The sequence below is a fragment of the Callithrix jacchus genome, chromosome 11 (genome assembly GCF_049354715.1).
Source record: "Callithrix jacchus isolate 240 chromosome 11, calJac240_pri, whole genome shotgun sequence".
NCBI lineage: Eukaryota > Metazoa > Chordata > Mammalia > Primates > Cebidae > Callithrix > Callithrix jacchus.
In genome coordinates, this window is record NC_133512.1 from 99473518 (window position 1) to 99493217 (window position 19700).

Consider the following 19700-nt stretch of genomic DNA (forward strand, 5'->3'; position numbering starts at 1 on the left):
CTCACTTCTGTATATGGCTTTGCTTTAACATCTGCGTTTGTATTTTGAATGCTAATTCCTCCCTGTAAATAAAGACAGAATAACATGTGAAAACTGAATTTACCTTGGATAAGCAGTATAAATTGTGAATTAAAAATTATCAAACATTTCTTTTAAAAGATTATCTTCTTTAGATAAATACACTTTATTGTTTTTAACAGCTACATTTACAAGCAGGAAAATAATTCTCACTTAGACCACAGAGTCCATCTTATCACTGGAGCGCAGAGCTGTCACATTCAAAATCTAGCCATGCTTGCTCCCAAAAAACATAACAGTCCCATGAAATATCTGTCGTAAACATTTAATGCTTTTTTATAGCAGGATTATTCACACTCTATAGATTTTTAAGAGATGAATAATTCTTTCAGGCAAACATTTATTTTTCTATGGCTGCTCTATTCTTCCTTCAAAGTGCTATAGAAAGGTCTGTAGAGAGGCCAGTCTTTCCAAATGTGGTCATATTAGTGTCACAGGAACATTCAAAACACAAACTTATTGGGCCAAATCTGCTTCTTCTGTTTACGCTTTCATTGTGTTTTTCTGTTTTGTTCTTCAGAGTATTCAAACAAGGAGTGACTTGATTTCTTTTCACTCCAATTTATTAACCTTCAAGCTCTCCAAAGTTTAATTTCCAGGCCATTAGCAAGATTACGTAAAGGGTCTTTGTAGCCCAGACTTTTTTCTTCAAAACGTGTTATGTTCCTCTTCCTTGGACTCTAAGGTGCAGTGGTGTTGAGTGGCAGCCAGTCTTTATACTATAGCTATAGGAAGCGCCATGAGATTTCACAAACCTGAAGGAGAAGATCAGGCTCTACCCGAGTAGCCTTAGTTGGACTTATTACTCCAGTGTGCTGAGCAGTAACCACTCTCCTCTTACCTCCATGTATTAGTCTGTTTTCACTTTGCTGATAAAGACATACCCGAGGGCCGGTCACAGTGGCTCATGCCTGTAATCCCAACACTTTGGGAGGCCAAGGCAGGTGGATCATGAGGTCAAGAGATCAAGACCATCCTGGTCAACATGGTGAAACCCCATCTCTACTAAAAATATGAAAAATTAGCTGGGCATGGTGGCGTGTGCCTGTATTCCCAGCTACTCAGGAGGCTGAGGCAGGAGAATTGCCTGAACCCAGAAGGTGGAGGTTGCAGTGAGCCGAGATTGCACCATTGCACTCCAGCCTGGGTAACAAGAGCGAAACTCCGTCTCAAAAAAAAAAAAAAAAACAAACATACCCAAGACTGGGTAATTTATAGAGAAAAAGAGGTTTAACAGACTCACAGTTCTACATGACTGGGGAGGCCTCATAATCATGGCAGAAGGTGAAAGGCACATCTTACATGGCAGCAGGCAAAAGAGAATGACAGCCAAATGAAAAGGAAACCCCTTATAAAACCATCATATCTCATGAGACTTATTCGCTACCATCATAACAGTATGGGGGGAAACCAACCCCATGATTCAATTATATCCCATTGGGTCTCTCCCTTAACAAGTGGGAATTATGGGAGCTACAATTCAAGATGAGATCTGGGCAGGGACACAGCCAAAGTATAACACTCCATGAATATCATGTGTGATAATAGCTGTGGAAGAGCTGTTTAAACTGAAAAATAATATACAAACATAATGTATCATTATATTCATGTGATGCATGTTAAAAATTATATAGTCAACTGTCACTATTTACAGTAGTTATGATTCATACAGTTGCTGCTAACACTCAATTAGTGGATACTAAACCATTGTTCCTAAAGGAAATATAGGGTTAGGTTCCTGCAAGCCTCTGATCATTTCATTAACCAGCCAATACATGACCTTGTTTTATGTGTGTTTAGGTATAAAGATATCTTACTTAATGTTTAATTTTGAAATATATACTGTTGATTTATTAACATTGAACTCATGGCTGCCAGCACAGTAACTCATGCCTAAGCAAAGATCATCTAACATATGAATTTTCTCCACAGGACACAGCACAGCATCTTGTGCTTGGGAGCAGTAGACAGCATTTCAGCACTCCACTTAGGGGCCATTTCACACAGTGAAATCACCAATAAAAACACAAACACAAGAATGAAAAAAAATGGCACTGAATTGACTGCAAAAATGACACTTGTTCAAGATCTGAAACTAGAAGGCAGGGCATCACCATGTTTGACTTCAAATGAAAATGTGCACATTGATGACAAGATTTTTGCTGCACTGCACATCTGCACATAACCACAAAAGCACCATGAGTACCACTTTTGAGGTTCTAGATAAATTTTAGTAAGTAGGTAAATTTACAAATATGAAATGTATTATAATAATCATGATCAACTCTATGTACATAAATTCAAAAAATTTCCATGACTCCTGGAATATTTTGGAGTGTCATAAGAAGAAGAACTTTGACTTTTTTTTTTTTGAGATGAAGTTTTGCTCTTGTTGTCCAGGCTGGAGTGCAATGGCATGACTTCGGTGGCTCACTACAACCTCCACTTCCTAGGTTCAAGTGATTCTCCTGCCTCAGCCTCCTGAGTAGCTGAGCTTACAGGTGCCTACCACCAGACTTGGCTAATTTTTTTGTATGTTTTTTAGTAGAGATGGGGTTTCACCATGTTTGTCAGGCTGGTTGTGAACTCCTGATCTCAGGTAATCCACCTGCTTCGGCCTCCCAAAGTACTGGGATTACAGGTGTGAGCCACTGAGCTTGGCCTAGAATTTTGACTTTCAACTTTGTTTATTTCAAAACAATTGGAAATGCAAAAGTATGCTGTGTGTCAAAGATAGGTGAGCTGAAGATTTGGGACAGAAATAGGTGCTTTTGACAATCTTCTTTAACCAAATACTAAAAATTTTATAAAAAAGAACTTCTGATCTCTCACCACATTTTAACAATGAATGATTTTTTGGAGGGGTTGCTTTTGATAATTAAAAATAATATAATTTGGAAAACAAGATGGAAAGATGATAGTACCATTGGTTTTCAATCAAATGTTTTTACAGTTTTTCATTGTTTGAGTGTTCTTTTTATGAGTGACCCAGGATTGAAGTCAGCAATTCCTTATTTGTATAAGCTAAAAGTCAATGATTAGATGTAATGATACTGCCTAAGATGTACTGGACACTCGCTGTGTCCAGGCTACATGATAAGCTCTTTACATTCATGACTGCATCTCTCATCTTCATAATAAAGCTTGTGATATTGGCACTACTATTATTCTCATTTCATGGTTAAGAAAACTGAAGCTGAGGTTTGGAAGAAACCTGTTCAAGCTCCTTGAGCAGGTGGGGCAGCTGGAATTGCAGGTGTTCTGATACAGAGCCAGCACTGAGCCTAACCCTCGATGTCCAAAATATCCTCTTCCAGCCTACACTTAGGAGAAGATTTGCCTTTGCAGCTGTTTCATCTAGATATTGAGAGTGTGTTTGCAGGTTATGATGTATGAATTATTAATTGTCCTTGTTAAAGACACATTTGGGTGACAAGTAATGATTATTCTGATATTGACAGTATATTATAATGAAAATGTTGTTGAAGGCTCTGCGCAGTGGCTCATGCCTATAATCCCAGCACTTTGGGAGGCTGAGGCAGGTGGATCACAAGGTCATGAGATTGAGACTATCCTGGTGAAACCCCATCTTTACTAAAAATACAAAAATTAGCTGGGTGTGGTGGCACGCACCTGTAGTCAGCTACTTAGGAGGCCAAAGCAAGAGAATCACTTGAACCCAGGAAGCAAAGACTGCAGTGAGCTGAGATTGTGCCATTGCACTCCAGCCTGGTGACAGAGTGAGACTTTGTCTCAAAACAAACAAACAAAAACAAAACAAATAACAACAACAATAAACGTCGTTGAAGTGCCAGCTATGTGGCTTTGGCTTCATTTAACCTTTCTGGGCCTCATTTTCCTCAGCTGCAATGTAACAAAGTTTCAGTAAATTATTCCTTAGGGCCCCCTATGATTCTGTAAGGCAACAATAATAATAAAGCCCAATACATTTCTAAGAATGAAAGTTAATACAATTAAACAAGAATAAGAAACCAGCGAGTGAATTCTTTTAAAATAGATTTCCTTCAGCCTTGAGAAGATTTGGGACATTAAGGCTATGCTGTATGTTCTTTAAAATATCAAAAACAGAACATCATTTCTTGTCTTCGGTTTAAACGTTACTTCTCACCCATCACTTAAATAAGCTTTCTCATCAGCGGTTTCCTGCTGCTTTTGTCTTTATAGTAAAACGCAAAGGCAACTGACCAGAAATTTCAATTAACTATTTGCCATTTGTTCATTTATCAATTTTGCTGCATTCTACTCTTAGGAGGTAGAGATAAATCACAAGGCGATAAGCTGCCATTGGGGACTCTCCTTGAGAGAAGTTGCAGGCAGTTTAATCTACCCCATTTTCTCTAGCTCCTTTTTAAAGAAACATATTGTATTAATCATTCTCTTCAATAATGATTCTAGAAGAACTACAAAATTCTAAGCAGTAAAAAATAATAATTCCCACATATTTCCTAATCTCTACTGGCTAGTGCAGGAAAGTGAAGACGGACTAGGCAGAGCTGGTGACTTAATCCCTGTAGGTCCCCCTCCTGTCCATCATGCTCCCACAGGGTGGAGGGTACTAGCCCCTGGGAGACACTGACTAAATATCATCCCGTGAATAAATGACTCCAAAGAAGAATGTGGACTTGCTGTTCTTTTACTTTTATAACTTTTTCTTTTCTTTCCTTCCTTCTTCTCTCCCTCCCTCCCTATTTCCTTCCCTCCCTCCCCCCTCCCTCCCTCCCTCCCTCCCTTCCCTCCCTATTTCCTTCCCTCCCTCCCTCCATCCCTCCCTCCCTTCCGTCCCTATTTCCTTCCCTCCCTCCCTATTTCCTTCCCTCCCTCCCTCCCTCCCTATTTCCTTTCCTTTCCTTCCCTTTCCCTTTCCCTTTCTCTCTTTCTCTTTCTCTCTTTTTTTCTTTCGAGATGGAGTCTCACTCTGTTCCCCAGGCTGGAGTCTAGTGGTATGATCTCTGCTCACTGCAACCTACGTCTCCTAGGTTCAAGTGATTCTCCTGCCTCAGCCTCCCAAGTAGCTGAGGTTACAGGCTCCCGCCACCGTGCCAAGCTAATTTTTGTATTTTTAGTAGAGGCGGGGTTTTACCATGTTGACTGGGCTGGTCTTGAACTCCTGACCTCAGGTGATTCATCTACCTCAGCCTCCCAAAGTGCTGGGATCACAAGAATGAGTCACTGTGCCCAACCTTTTATTGCTTTTTCTAATTGAAATTTTAACTGAGTCCATTGCAGAATCACATGTAGCTGTAAGAAACTGGACAGAGAAATCCCCTGTGTATTTTGCCCAGTTTCCTCAGTGGAGACATTCTGCAAATCTGGAGTACAGTACACTACCAGGATATTAACACTGATACAATCCACTGATCTTATTCAGATTTTGTACTCTTGTATGTGTGCAAATGTGATTCTGCACTATTTTATCACCTGTGTAGGCCTGTGCATCCACCACCACAATCAGGATAATGAATCATTCCCTCAGCAGAAGAATCACTCATTTCCCTTTAAAAATTTTTTTTTTAATTTTTGAGAGGAAGTCTAGCTCTGTTGCCAGGCTGCAGTGCAGTGGCACGATCTCAGCTCACTGCAACCTCTCTGCCTCCTGGGCTCAAGCAATTCTCCTGCCTCAGCCTCCCGAGTCGCCAGGACTACAGGCTTGTGTCACCATACCCGGCTAATTATTGTATTTTTAGTAGATATGAGTTTTCACCATGTTGGCCAGACTGGTCTCAAACTACTAACAAGTGATCTGCTCGCCTTGGCCTCCCAAAGTGCTGGGATTACAGGTGTGAGCCACCGTGCCCGACCCCCTTGTTTTCCTTTTCCAATCACACCTCTCTTCTTTCCACTTCCTTCCTGTCCTAGTCACTAATCCTGGATACCCACTAATCTGTCCTCAATTCTAAAATGTTGTCATTTCAAAAATGTTGCATAAATGGGATCATTTAGGCATGTAACTTTTTGGGATTGGCTTTTTTTTCCCCATTGGCAAAATTCTCTAGAGATTCATCCAAACTGTTTTGTGTATTAATAATTTGTTCTTCTTGAGAGAGAGATCCAAGATGGCTGATCACTAACAGCTCAGGATTGTAGCTCCCAGTGAAAGCTCAGAGAATGAGAGGACGCCACACTTTCAGACGAATTTTCGTTGCTCACGGACCAGCAGATTTCTAGTGGAGGAGCCCCACGGGTCGCCAGCGCAACTCTTGTGGCCGGCGCCTTGGTGCGGCAGCTCTTCATGCAGAGTAAACGGGACTGGTTGCCTTACTGACCGGTGTTTGGAGCTCTGGGAAGGCAGAGCCACTTGTTGTGGACTCAAGAAGGAAGCCAGACCAGAGATTCCCGGGCAGAAGAGCACCATCAGTCTTATCGCTGCTATTTTGGCTGGCGCAGTGGGTTGCTTGAATCCCAGCACTGGGAATCAATAAATTGGACGTCGACTCAGAAATCTAATTAGAAAGGCGGTAATTGTAAAGATGACAGATGGATAAATGTATAATAAGGGGGAAAAACCAGCCTAAGAAGGCCGAGCATACCCAAAATCAGAACCCCTCTCCCTCTACAGGGGATTGCAGTTCCTAATCAGCAATGGAACAAGCCCTGATGGAAAAGGACTGTGTTCCATTATCTGAAGTAGGCTTCAGAAGGTGGATGATAAGAAACTTCTGGGAATTAAAAGAACTTGTTCTAACCCAATGTAAAGAAACTAAGAACTTTGAAAAAAGGTTTGACGAAATGCTGAAAAGAATAGACAATATAGAGAGGAATATAAATGAACTGATGGAGCTGAAAAATACAACACGAGAACTTAGTGAAATATGCACAAGTTTAAATAGCAGAATGGATCAAGCAGAAGAAAGGATATCAGAGGTCAAAGACCAACTTAATGAAATAAAACAACAAGACAAGAATAGAGAAAAAAGGATGAAAAGGAATGAGCAAAGTCTCCAAGAAATATGGGACTATGTGAAAAGACCCAATCTACGTTTGATTGGTGTACCTGAATGTGATGGAGAGAATGAATCCAAGCTGGAAAATACTTTTCAGGATATTATCCAGGAAAATTTTCCCAATCTAGCAAAGCAGGACACTATTCAACCCCAGGTAATACAGAGAACACCACAAAGATATTCCTCAAGAAGAGCAACCCCAAGGCACATAATGGTTAGATTCACCAGGATCGAAATGAAGGAGAAAATACTAAGGGCAGCCAGAGGGAAAAGCCAGGTTACCCATAAAGGGAAGCCTATTAGACTTACAGCAGATCTCTCAGCAGAAACCCTACAAGCCAGAAGAGAGTGGGGGCTGATATTCAACATCCTTAAAGAACAGAACTTTCAGCCCAGAATTTTATATCCTGCCAAACTAAGCTTCACAATTGAAGGAAAAATAAAATCTTTTATGAACAAGCAAGTACTCAGAGATTTTATTACCACCAGGCCTGCTTTACAAGAACTTCTGAAAGAAGCATTATACATAGAAAGGAACGACAAGTATGAGCCTTTCTAAAAATATACCAAAAAGTAAAGAGCATCAACATAAAGAAGAATTTACATCAACGAATGGATCAAATAGCCAGTTAACATCAAATGGCAGTAATCCTAAATTTAAATCGACTAAATCCCCCAATCAAAAGATACAGCCAAAACCTAACGGTATGCTGAAGCCAGACCCATTTCACATGCAAGGATACACAAAGACTCAAAACAAAGGTTTGGAGAAAAGTTTACCAACCAAATGGAGAGCAAAAATAAATAAATAAACAAAAAGCAGGAGTTGCAATTCTCACATTTGATAAAATAGATTTCAAAGCAACAAAGATACAGTGGTAAAAGGATCAATGTAACAATAAGAGATCTTAATACCCGGATACATAAGACCCATAACGAGATTTAGACTCAACGAGACAGAAAATTAATAAGGATATCCAGGACTTCAACTCAGATCTGGAACAAGTAAACTCAATAAATATTTATAGAGTTCTCCATTTTAAATACACAAAATATTGATCGACCATTATTAATACCCATTTTTAGAATGAAGCAATATTCCTGTTCTCTCTCCCTCTTTTTCTTCCTCTCCTTCTCTCCTTTTTTTACTTTTCAATCCTAGTTCCTCACCTCTACTCAATACATTCCTCTGAACACCTGATTCCTTGTGATTCTCCCGTCCCACTAAACAAAACAAAACAAAACAAAACAAAACAAAACAACAAAAAAACCCCACAAATATGTATTGAGAAGAGCTGGGATATACAGCAAAGATCAAGCCAGCTGAGGATGCTGCTCTGGTGAAGCTTATTTTTCAGTGGGAAACAGACAAACAGTAAACAAGAAACAAATACATAGCATAATTTCAATAGGTAATAAGAGTTTTGAAGAAAATAAAACAGAGTAATAGGAAATAGGAGTAATAAAGGACAGGCGATTGGCTCCTTTAGAAAGGGTGGCCTGAGACAGTGAGATGCAGTGAGACTTGTGCTGGGGCTCTTCACATTTCCCCTGGACTTGAACTTGAAAGGGCATGGGCCCTGCAACCACTGGCATTGGAGCTGGAGAATGAAGCCAATGTGGGGAAAGAAGGGAGGAGGGGGAGACAGACACACAGGATTTAGATGATGTCATTGGACCCTTGCATGCTGTACTTGAAATTAGACCTGCCCCTAAACTTTTGTGCAAGGAAAGCCTATAGTTTTCTTTGTTCATTTTTTGCTTAAGATGGTTTGAGTCATGTTTTATGTTACTTGTACTAGGAAGAATCCTATATTGTACAGTTGAGTGTTCAATCAAATGGCTGCCTGGTGTATATGCCTCCTTCATTCCTGGCAGGTGGGTATACATTTCAAATGGTTAAGCAGTTGACTGAATGATGACAGCTAGATAGCTGGATAGGCTGACTGACAGAGAATAAATAAAAGTTAGTGTTTACTCATGCCTGGAGAAAAGGATTGGAAAGATATACACCCAACTCAACACACTTAACAAAGGGATACCATCACCTTCTGTAATGTTCACATTTAAAAACAAACATGAATCACATGTAGTATTTTTTTTAAATGATGAATCTGAATAGGTGTGGACCCAGAGGCCTGTGGGATGTTAGTGGACTGTGTCCCCAACGATGTCCCTACAGCACATTCAATAGGGTGTCAGAGGATAGTTACTCAAAGTCACTCACAGCTGTCAAGAAAATGGTATGAAGAAGGGGCTCTCTTGTTCTTTTTCCTGCAAAGCTTCCCAGGTTTTTCATGTAAGGACAGCTAGAAGATGAAAATGTCTGTATGGCTCACAGGGGTGCAGAAACAGCACCACAGAGAGCCAGAATTTTCTAAAAAATAAAAAATAAAAAAAAAATAATTTGTTCTTCTTTACTGTTGAGTTTATATGGAACACCTGAATGACTTCATAATGGAGATATATTCTGATGTTTATCAGTAGGCTTTTTCCTTTTTCCTTTCCCAGTAATGATCAATGTCCTTGTCAACCCAAGACATCTATCTGCCTGAGGAGGAGATGGGAGGTAAAGACAGGAGAAGGCTGGGTTGTTACAGGTGGTGGTTGGTTTCTGATATGCACCTCGGTGCTATGCATCCATGAAATAGTCTTGAATGTGTCTAGAATGGAAGTCTTGGTTTTTAATCCACAGTTTCTAAAGTACTACTCTCCTGGGGTTCCTCATTGTAGTAGACAGCCCCACCATCGGGTTAGCTATTCAGGCCAATACCTTGGGAAATGCTCTTGACATCTCTCTTTCCCTCACCCACCACATCCACTTGATCACCAAACATTATGGGCTCTGACTTCAGTATATTCTTAGTCCAAAGATTTCTCCATCACCATCACTGCTGTTGCTTTGGTGCATGTGCCTCTATCTCTCACATGGAACCCACAACTGTATTTGAACTGGTCTCTAGTGTCCATCCTGCCCCTATATCAGCCCACCCCTTCTGTAGTTAATACAGCACCCTGCAGCTGGAATGATCTTTCTAACACATAAATTGATTGCATCAATTATGTCCTCAAAGCCTTCTGCTGTTTCTCATCTCACTTAGAAAAAGATGCAGACTCTCCATGATGGTCTCCATCTGTGCCACCCAGCTGCCAGATAACCCTCTGACTTTATCTGTCTCCTGCCACTCTGTCCCTTGATTGCTGTATTCCAGCCATGTTGGTTTTCTTGCCATCCTTGAACAAGCCAGGCATGTCTCTACCTCACAGCCTCTGGATTGCCATTCTCTCTTCCTGGAAGGCTTTTCTAACAGATGTCTGCATGGCTGCCTTTCTCACTTTGTTAAGGCCACTGCATACAAGTTGCCTCCTCCAAGGGGACTTTCCTGGCCACTGTAACACTCTTTACCCACTAAGCCTCTTTTACTTTTCTTCATAGCACTTATTGCTAACATTTATGACACAACAACTTTTTCCTCGTTCTTTGTCTATGTCCATGAGATTACATGCTTCATAAAGACAAGAGATTTTTGTTTTATCCATTGTTCTGTGCCCAGCACCTGCTATCTTTGAGCACTGCACATACTTTTGAGTGAATAAATGATTTCCCCAAATTCCTTTACTCAGGCTTTTTAGTACATGGAGGTTGCAGAGTTCTCCTGCTACATAGAAACAGCATCAACCCTCCTAAGCGTGGAAGATGGCATTGGTGGCCCCTAATTCTTTACCCTTCCCTGTATCTGTGGCCTTTGCCATGTGACTTGGCTGTTTTTTTCACTGAAGGGAGAGTGAGTCTCTTTTGACTCTGGATTTGGCCCCATGACTTCCTTTAGAAGGTCAGATGTTAGCGGATATGGCAAGACCAAAGGCCTGGAAAGTGCTTGTGGGAGTGGCTTGTTCTCTCGTGTGTTTGCCAGAGAAAAACATGCCCAGGCTAACTCCCCCGTCCCAGGAGAAAGATGAGAGGTGTACGACAGAACCATCGACCCTTAGCTGACCCACAGATTAGTGATAAAAATATAATTGTTGGGCCAGGTGTGGTGGCTCCTGCTTGTAATCCCAGCACTCTGGGAGGCTGAGGTGGGCGGATCACAAGGTCAAGAGGTCAAGACCAGCCCTGCCATCATGGTGAAACCCCATCTCTACTAAAAGTACAAAAACAAGATGGGTGTGGTGGCACATGCCTGTAGTCCCAGCTCCTCTGGAGGGTGATGCAGGAGAATCGCTTCAATCAGGGAGTTGGAGGTTGCAGTGAGCCAAGATCGCACTACTGCACTCCAGCCTAGCAATAGAGTGAGCCTCTGTCTCAAAAAAAAAAAAAAAAAATATATATATATATATATATATATATATATTTTTATTGTTTTAAGCCATTGAATTTTAGAGTTAGATGGCACCTTTTTTTTTTTTTTTGTGGGTCAATAGCTGGCTGATGTAGGAAGTAAAAGCAAAGTTTTTTTTTCTTAATGTCCTAGAGGACTACGAGAAGAGGAGAAGACACAGCAGGAGAGTGGAGTGCTATGCCTTGGTGGAGAGAGAAGTGAGTTTCTAAAGGATGAGGGAGGGGACTGAGAACCCTCAGGGCTATTGCCTTGCTTCCCAGTCTGGGGCTCTGAGGAGAGGCTGCTGTGTAGGTGGGTCCTACACTGACTTGGGACAGCCCAGCCTCATGTAGAGAGGGAAGAGTAAGCAGACAGGGTCTCCGGTCCTCACATGCATCATCTCATTCTCATGTAGCATGCAGCCTGAGATAGAGCCCTGACTGCCTGACAGCTGACGACAACCTGCCATGGGGAGATGGAGGATGCGACAGAGACTTAGGGCTTACGGGTCTCTCAAGCGTGAACCGAGGGCACAGCAAGTAAGCAAAGGGAGTGTGGCATGTGGGCCCTGGGAGCACTGCCTGAGTCAAAGAAAGGGACCCCAAGTTCATCAGCCACAGTTTAAGCTCCAAGGCCAGAAGGGCACTCAGGGACACAGGACACTGGGCTGGAGGCCAGTAGATACCCAGCCCTGCAAACTCCAGGACCAGCATGCATCCAGGTCCCTTCCAGCCCATGGCATCATAAGAATGGGAAAGCTACACATGTTGCTGCCTGTCCCCTGCTGCATTCTATACACCTCGTCACCACCTTATAGAAAGAAGCAGGGGATGCGGAAGGCTCTTTAGAGACTGAACATTTTTATTCACGAGGGACAGAGCACAACCAGGAAGGAATGTCGAAATGATTAAGTCTGAATCGACTTTAAACCAGCCTGGATGTTTAGCTGATTCACCTTTGCTATCCAGAAGGAATAGGAGATCATCAGGCACAGATAAAGACATTGCATTTTCTCTGCATATCTGAGCTGTTAACGTGCATGACAATGTGCAGTTTTGTGATAACCATGGCAACCTCCAATTTGGTCTCCCTGCAGTTTCTCACTTCCTGTTATGCATTTTGCACCCTGCAGATGGTATTATCTGGCTGAAGTGTCAATCTGATCATGTTATTCTCTGGATTTAAAAAAATCCTTCCTTGACTTGCTTGACACCCCTAAGATAACATTAAAACCTTAACATGGCTTATAAATAAATCCGTAACATGGCAGACGCCTGTCAGTGCCCAGCATTCACCTCGGTCCTGCTCCAGGAGCTGCTGACTGTGACTCCCTGTCATCTGCGCTTTCATCTGGCCTCAGGAACGTGTTGGATGTAAACAAGGGACAAGCCAGAAATGCTGGGGAGTTGGTGCCGCAGGAAGCAGCCCTCATCCATGCAGGATGGGAGGAGGTGGAGAGACACCCTGGCTTCCTCTGCCTCAGTTGGGACACTCGGAGGCCCGTCTCGCACCATCTTCCAGGGTGCCTCAGTAGGGTTATGTTCTAGTTTCCCACAATGGCGGGCGGCTTGACAGTGCTCCACCCCTCTCCCTGTTTCATGTCTCCACTCGCCTGCTTGCTTTATGGGATTGTCTTCCAGGTAAACTTCTTACATTCAAATAATTCTCCAGGGTTTCTCTTGGGAGAACCCAAACAAGACAGGTGATGGTGCAATGTATCAGTCTGCACAGTCCTATTATTAGAGTAAAAGTGGGCACTGCTGTTAATTTACTCTCGTCCTGGCAGGAGTAGCCTGGGTCTGCCGCGGGCCAAGGAGGACATGTGGCCCTGCTGGCAAAGCCCGCTGGGATCTGAACCCTGTCACGCTGTGGCGTGTTTATCACGCCACCTGCAGCCTCACATCCTACTTTCTGCTGTTCTCAATGAAACTGAGAATTTCCCTCATAGCACATTGTGTTTCCAAAGATGTCACAACCGTAACTCCCATGGCATGTTTCTTTGCAGTGTGACCTGGCCACGATGCCACCAAGATGTAGAGTCTGCTTTCTCTCTCTTGGAACATGGGCTGGAACCCGGATTTTGGTCAACAGCATGTGGCAAGAATGGTGGCTGTTAAAGACCTCCAGCTTCTACGTTTGCTTTTTGGACTGCTCCTTCTCGGAGCCCAGCCACCATGCTGGGAGGCAGCCCAAGCAGCCATGATCTGGAAGCCTTGAAGGAGAACTGAGCCTCTGGCTCGTGGCCCCAGAGAGCTCCTGGGTAGCCAGCACTTGTGGCCAGCCACACGAATGAGGCTGTTTTGGGCTATCCAGTCATTCTTACACCCCGCCTGAAGTCACAGAGCAGAACAACCACCCTGTCAATCCACAGAACTGCGAGAAATAATAAACTATGTCTTTGAGCCCCACAGTTTTGGGGGGACTGCTGTGTAGAATGGAGAGCTGACCTCCCTCATCCTTATGCTCTCAACTTTAGCCCATTGCTTTACCCAGATGATTCTAACGCACCATTAGGGTCCCGGCTTCTGTGTTACTCCCTCTAGGATGCCTTCCTTTACTCCTGGACTGGCTAAAGTGCCCTCCCTACTTGCTCCCAAATAATTCTATACTTTTTTCCATTTATCCCACCCTCTTGTCTTAACTTCTAATTGCCTTTCCATTATCTTCTTTTCCAGAAACTGAAGTTCTAAAAACGTGACCCAGTGCATACTGACAGATTGTATGATGACCTGTCTTGCTTTGGGTTCTCCCAAGAGAAACCTCTGAGAACTGGGTTTGAATATATAGTTTCCAAAGGCAGAAACTGTGCATGTCTTCGGCCCTAGTGATGTTGCAGGGACTTACACAGTGCCTGGCACCTGACATATAATGAGTATACATTTGCTGATTATGGCAAAGTAAAAAAACTAATATTTATTACACATATACTATGTGGCAGATTGTGCTACCTGCTAAACACGTATTATTTTGCTGAATCCTGTGACAAAGAGATCATTACTATTCCTATTTTACACATGAGAAAACAGATACACACAGTGTTAAGTAACCTGACAAAGTCATACAACTGGCAAACGGTGGAGTGAGAGATTGTATTAGGCGGTTCTTGCACTGCTATAAAGGAGTACCTGAGACTGGGTGTTAATGAGGAAAGAGGTTTAATTGGCTCACAGTCCTGCAGGCTTTATAGGAGTCATAGCGCTGGCAGCAATTAAGTTTATTTCTACTATGTTTATATTCTTTTTTTTTTGAGACGGAGTTTCGCTCTTGTTACCCAGGCTGGAGTGCAATGGCGTGATCTCGGCTCACCGCAACCTCCGCCTCCTGGGTTCAGGCAATTCTCCTGCCTCAGCCTCCTGAGAAGCTGGGATTACAGGCACGCGCCACCATGCCCAGCTAATTTTTTTGTGATTTTTGTAGGGACGGGGTTTCACCATGTTGACCAGGATGGTCTCGATCTCTTGACCTCGTGATCCACCCACCTCGGTCTCCCAAAGTGCTGGGATTACAGGCGTGAGCCACCGCGCCCGGCCCTATCTTATTATTCTTATTCCATCTTCCTAGCCTGTCAAGATGGTTTTGAAATGTTTTCCATAATCCATCATATTAAACCATCCCTCTCAGCTTTGTGACATTTGCAAACTTAATAAACACGCTTTTGTGTCTTTCTCCAAGGCGTTAATAGAAATGTTGAAAAGGACGTGAATGAACAGAAGACCCCACTTTCAGCTTCAAGTTATATTTCTCTTCCTTGGAGATTTCTTGAGAGACCATTAAATTTGCTGCTGAAAGATAGTCTATGACATCACTCAGCTGGTAAAAGATGAAAATAAGGGAGAAAACATGGACACAACTAAGTCTGGTGAGATTTCTCTTTTGCGGAACTTCGCTGATTGCTAGTGATCCTGAATTCCTTCTAGAAGCATTCAGAATTATGTGAGAATCCATTCTAAAAGTTTGCTGTTGGTTGGCAGTGATCACACTGTTATGTCTTGAAAATGTATCCTCCATCCCCCATGTAAAGATCACACTTGTCTTTGATTAGGTAGCCTTTCTTCCAGCCTTTTAATATTCCCTTTTTGAGCAGTGCTCATCAAAGAGCTCAGTGTGAAGTCATCTTAGGTATTTAGAGCCATCTTCTTCTCTCTCTTTTATAGGACCAGTTTCTGATTAGCAGCTGATCTAGCAAAGCAACGACTTTGGGTCGTGAATCTCCAGGGGTTTCAGAACCTGGCCAGAGTACGTACTTGTTGCAAGTTCAATACGCATGTCTGTACAGATGGATTTTTACACAGCTAGGAAATGCAAATGGGTTGTCTCTCACTGAAGTAGATGTTGTTTTCAAAGAGACATTTAAGCATATTCCTCCTTAGTCCTGCCCCTGTGAAATACATCAAATATGGGTACTGACATGTCTTTTGGGGTCTTCACTGTGACTCCTTCAATTTTATTAACAGAATTTCAGCTTCAGAATATCTGATCTCGTCCTTGCTTCCTCATCATTCTGGAAGATGCAGGTGTCATCAGAAAGCAAAGCACAGGTCTTGGGTCACAAATCACGCTTTTCAAATCTCAGCATCACCACTGACTAGCTGGGAGGCTTGAAGTCAGTGGTTTTCAACTGGTGCTGAATTTTCCCTCCTGGGGGACATTTAGCAATGTCAGGAGACATTTTTGGTTGTCACAACTTGGGGTAGTAATTATATCCAGTGAGTAAAGACCAGGGAGGTCGCTAAACATTCTGCAATGCCCAAGACAGCCCCTTTAACAAATAATTTTCTGGCCCCAAAAGTCAATAGTTCTACTGTTGGGAAACCTTACTTTAAGAAAATAACTTAATCGATTTGCGCCTTAGTTCCTTCTTCTATACAACGAGGGTAACGATGGTCTGTGGTGCAATGAGGAATGCAGACAGTATTGTACTTACTGCATATAGCATCATAACTGGCAGGTGTCCAGCATCAAAAATGGTGACTACTTATGTATTAGGCATTGTGTTGGATATGTCTCAAGACAAGCTTAATATTAAAAGAGTAGTTCATGTACTCCACAAATATTATTTGAGCCCTTTTTATATGCTAGGCACTATAAGGCTGCTGCAGATAGATTAGTTTAAAGTAAGTGTCTCTGCTCAGCAATCTCTGCCCTCAGGGAGCTAACAACCTGCAAGTTGGTGTTTGTGTTCCCCATTTTGCAACTGAGAAAACCCAGGCTCTGAGGGGTTTCACTAAGAAAGGAACATGGCCAAGATTTCAGTGCTAACAGAGTAGAACTGGATTCAAGTCTAACCAGCTCTGCCCGATTCTAAAGTCCGTATTCTTTCTCCTCCATGATTGTCAGACGCCCACTTTTAGGCTGTGAGCTATGTGAGGATTGAAGATCCCACCGCTGTGCTCATCTTACTGCTTCTGTTAGGACCATCACACCCTTTCACCCTCAGTATATGTCTACAATGATATTCTTTCTGTTTGGTTCCCCTTTTACTCTTTGTTAACTCAACAAAGATTTATTGCTCACTTGCTCCTTGTTAGTATATGGTGGAACTATGAATGCTGCCTTGGTCTGCAGGGAGGTCATGGGCTTGTAGGCATGAGAGAGGATCTCTGCTAGAAGTCAGTGCACCAAGGCTCTATTGCTGGAGCCCTGACTACTCTCACATGCATGACACCGTTTCCATCTTGGAACCGTGGACTTCCTTACAGGTGTTGATGTGTACTTTCTGTAACTCACTGTCACATGCACAGTTACCAAGTTTGTATATGTAGCAACCTTTTCCTTGGGTGTACAGAAAAGTCAGGGAGTAACCTTCATGTATCTGAGGCTCATGGCACACTTTGAGCTGTGCATAGATTGATGGCACGTACATTCTTGGTTGCAGAAGATGTGGCCTTCATGATGTTATCTGTTCATGACCTTGAAGGTCTAGGCCATACAGTTTATTACAATTGTGCTGAAATGTGAATTTAGTTATATGACCTGGAAAACAGAGGAACCAGAGAATCTTCCTCATAGTGACAGAACCTAGAAATCATCCAACATTCCCATCAAAATTGGACGTTGTAGGTTTCACAAAGTCGTAAAAAGTCTATTTTTTTAGATATGTTTATAGTTGATGTTACTTTAGGAATGTCATAGCGCTGTGTCTCTAGGCACATCACAGTAGCATGTGACTCCTTCGATGTGCAGAGTTTGTTTGATGGAATCACATGGTTTGAAGGAGCACTTAACAGTTTAAAGTATTCTCGACTGAACTGTGGGAGTGCCTCTGGTGGAAACTGGGTATTCACCGAAGTCTCAGATCCACGCCTTATGAATGCCAAGGCCCTACTCCACTAAGCAGCCACCTTTTGTTGCTAACTGACGGCATCGCTCAACTTTCAAACACATCCCTCTTCTGGAGCTTGACCATGAATGACAAGTCTGTTTGATCTACTTAAGAGTCTGGACTCTCATCAGAGACCTCGCTTCCAAACTCTGCTTTCCCAAGATAAGTTGAGTAATTTTTGTCAAATTGACCTTCCTCTGCTTCTGTTTTCTCATCTGCAAAATGAGGTTCATAACCAGGGATCTCATTTCATTGGATTGTTGTGACGTTCGTTTCCTATATTTACACATGTAACAGGTAATATCATCAAGTCTCTTCTTGTTCACAGACAATAAAAGTGGTGATAAGATCTGTAAAAATACAGCAACTATAGAAAACGTTGGAGAAAATTCAGATAAGCACATCAGGGTAAGGTAACTCAAAGCTAGATTTGAGAATGTGCCTCAGTGCTGATCTTAGGATGCAAAGGATTAAGCGGAAGAGATTTAATTCTCCTTTCATTTTGTACAATAGCTAAGGACCAACGATCAACACATTTGAGTCCTCCTTTGCTTTCCAGCTCCAGCCTTTGACTTTTCACCTGCCACTCCCTACTGTCTTGTTCACTGAGTGTGTGGTCTTGGGCTTCATGCACACACCTGCTCTCCCACTGTCTCCTGGATGCCTCCTTCACCAGCCAGACTGATGTGTGCCTGGTTCTAAACCCAGAAATCCCTTTTGTTCTTGACCACTTTCTGGCACAAGACGTAGGCTTTACCCCTTAACTGGTCGACCTCAGCACTTATCTCCTGCCCCAACCATCCTCTGTGTCTTTCTCTTTGCATTTCTAGATTAACCGCCACAGGGATTACAGCAAAGGGCCCCCTTGATGTCTGATTGCCTGAGTTCAGATTTTGATCCTGCCGCTTATTAGCCAGGTGGCCAGGTTATGTAATCTCTTTGGGCTCCAGTTTTCTCATCTAAAAAGTGGAGATCATAATCTCAGCTACCTCATACAATTGTTATGAAAATTAAATACTGGGTTAACATCTACGAAGAGCTTAAATTGGAGCCTGGCCTACAGTAAATCTGACATCAGTGCACAATATTATTTTTATTATAGGTTCAGTCTCCTGCTCACTCCTCATTTTCTGTGACCTCTGCCCCATGATTTTAAGTGAGCATTTTTACCATTAATGCTATTCTGATCATTTCTATCCATTGGCTACCGAGGGACCTTCCTACCCACCTGAATGTCACCAGCATCTTACTATTGTCATTTGGGGTTCACAGTACACAGCCTCACAGTAAAAAAAAAAATTTATTGGCTTCACATTAAATACTTAAAAATACTTCATCAATCATATTTTAAAAATTTAGGGTGTAACCTTCACATATCTGAGGCTCACGGTACATTTTTATCTTTGCACAGTGCTAATCTCCTCTGGTGAAGAGAAGGACAAGGAGACTCCGGAATTCACAGTCACATGTGGGGAAGGGTGTTCTGTCACATTGTCAAAGTCCTTATTGTGCTTCTAATCTGCAAATAATATCAAGGCACTTTCTTGTGAGTGAGAGGAAGACAGAGTCATGTCAATATGCTTTGACAAAGGAAATGTTAAATTACATCCCATTGCTAGTAGGTGGAGGCCTGTAATAAACCAAGTTCTACATAGAGAAGCCCGGAGCAGACTGGCCTTCACCTGAGTTGCAGTTTACGCCACACAGCAAACACCAGTTCCATTATCAGCATGGACTTAGAAGCCCCCAGCACCAATCACAATGTAGTTCCTTTTGGTTTTTATTTTTTTGAGACAGAGTCTTGCTCTGTCACCCAGGATGGAGTGCACTGGTGTGATCTTGGTTCACTGCAACCACCTCCCAGGTTCAAGCGATTCTCCCTGCCTCAGCCTCCTGAGTAGCTAGGACTACAGGCGTGTGCCACCATGCCCAGCTAATGTTTGTATTTTTAGTAGAGATGGGGTTTCACCATGTTGGCCAGGCTGGTCTTGAACTTGTGACCTCAAGTGATCCATCTGC

At 42.6% G+C, this 19700-nt stretch overlaps 1 protein-coding gene across 1 annotated transcript in view; it reads right to left on the reverse strand.

Moving 5' to 3' along the window:
* The window catches only part of CNTNAP2 (contactin associated protein 2), a 2303447-nt gene that overhangs the window by 151472 nt on the left and 2132275 nt on the right, over positions 1 to 19700 (reverse strand). The window lies entirely within an intron of this gene.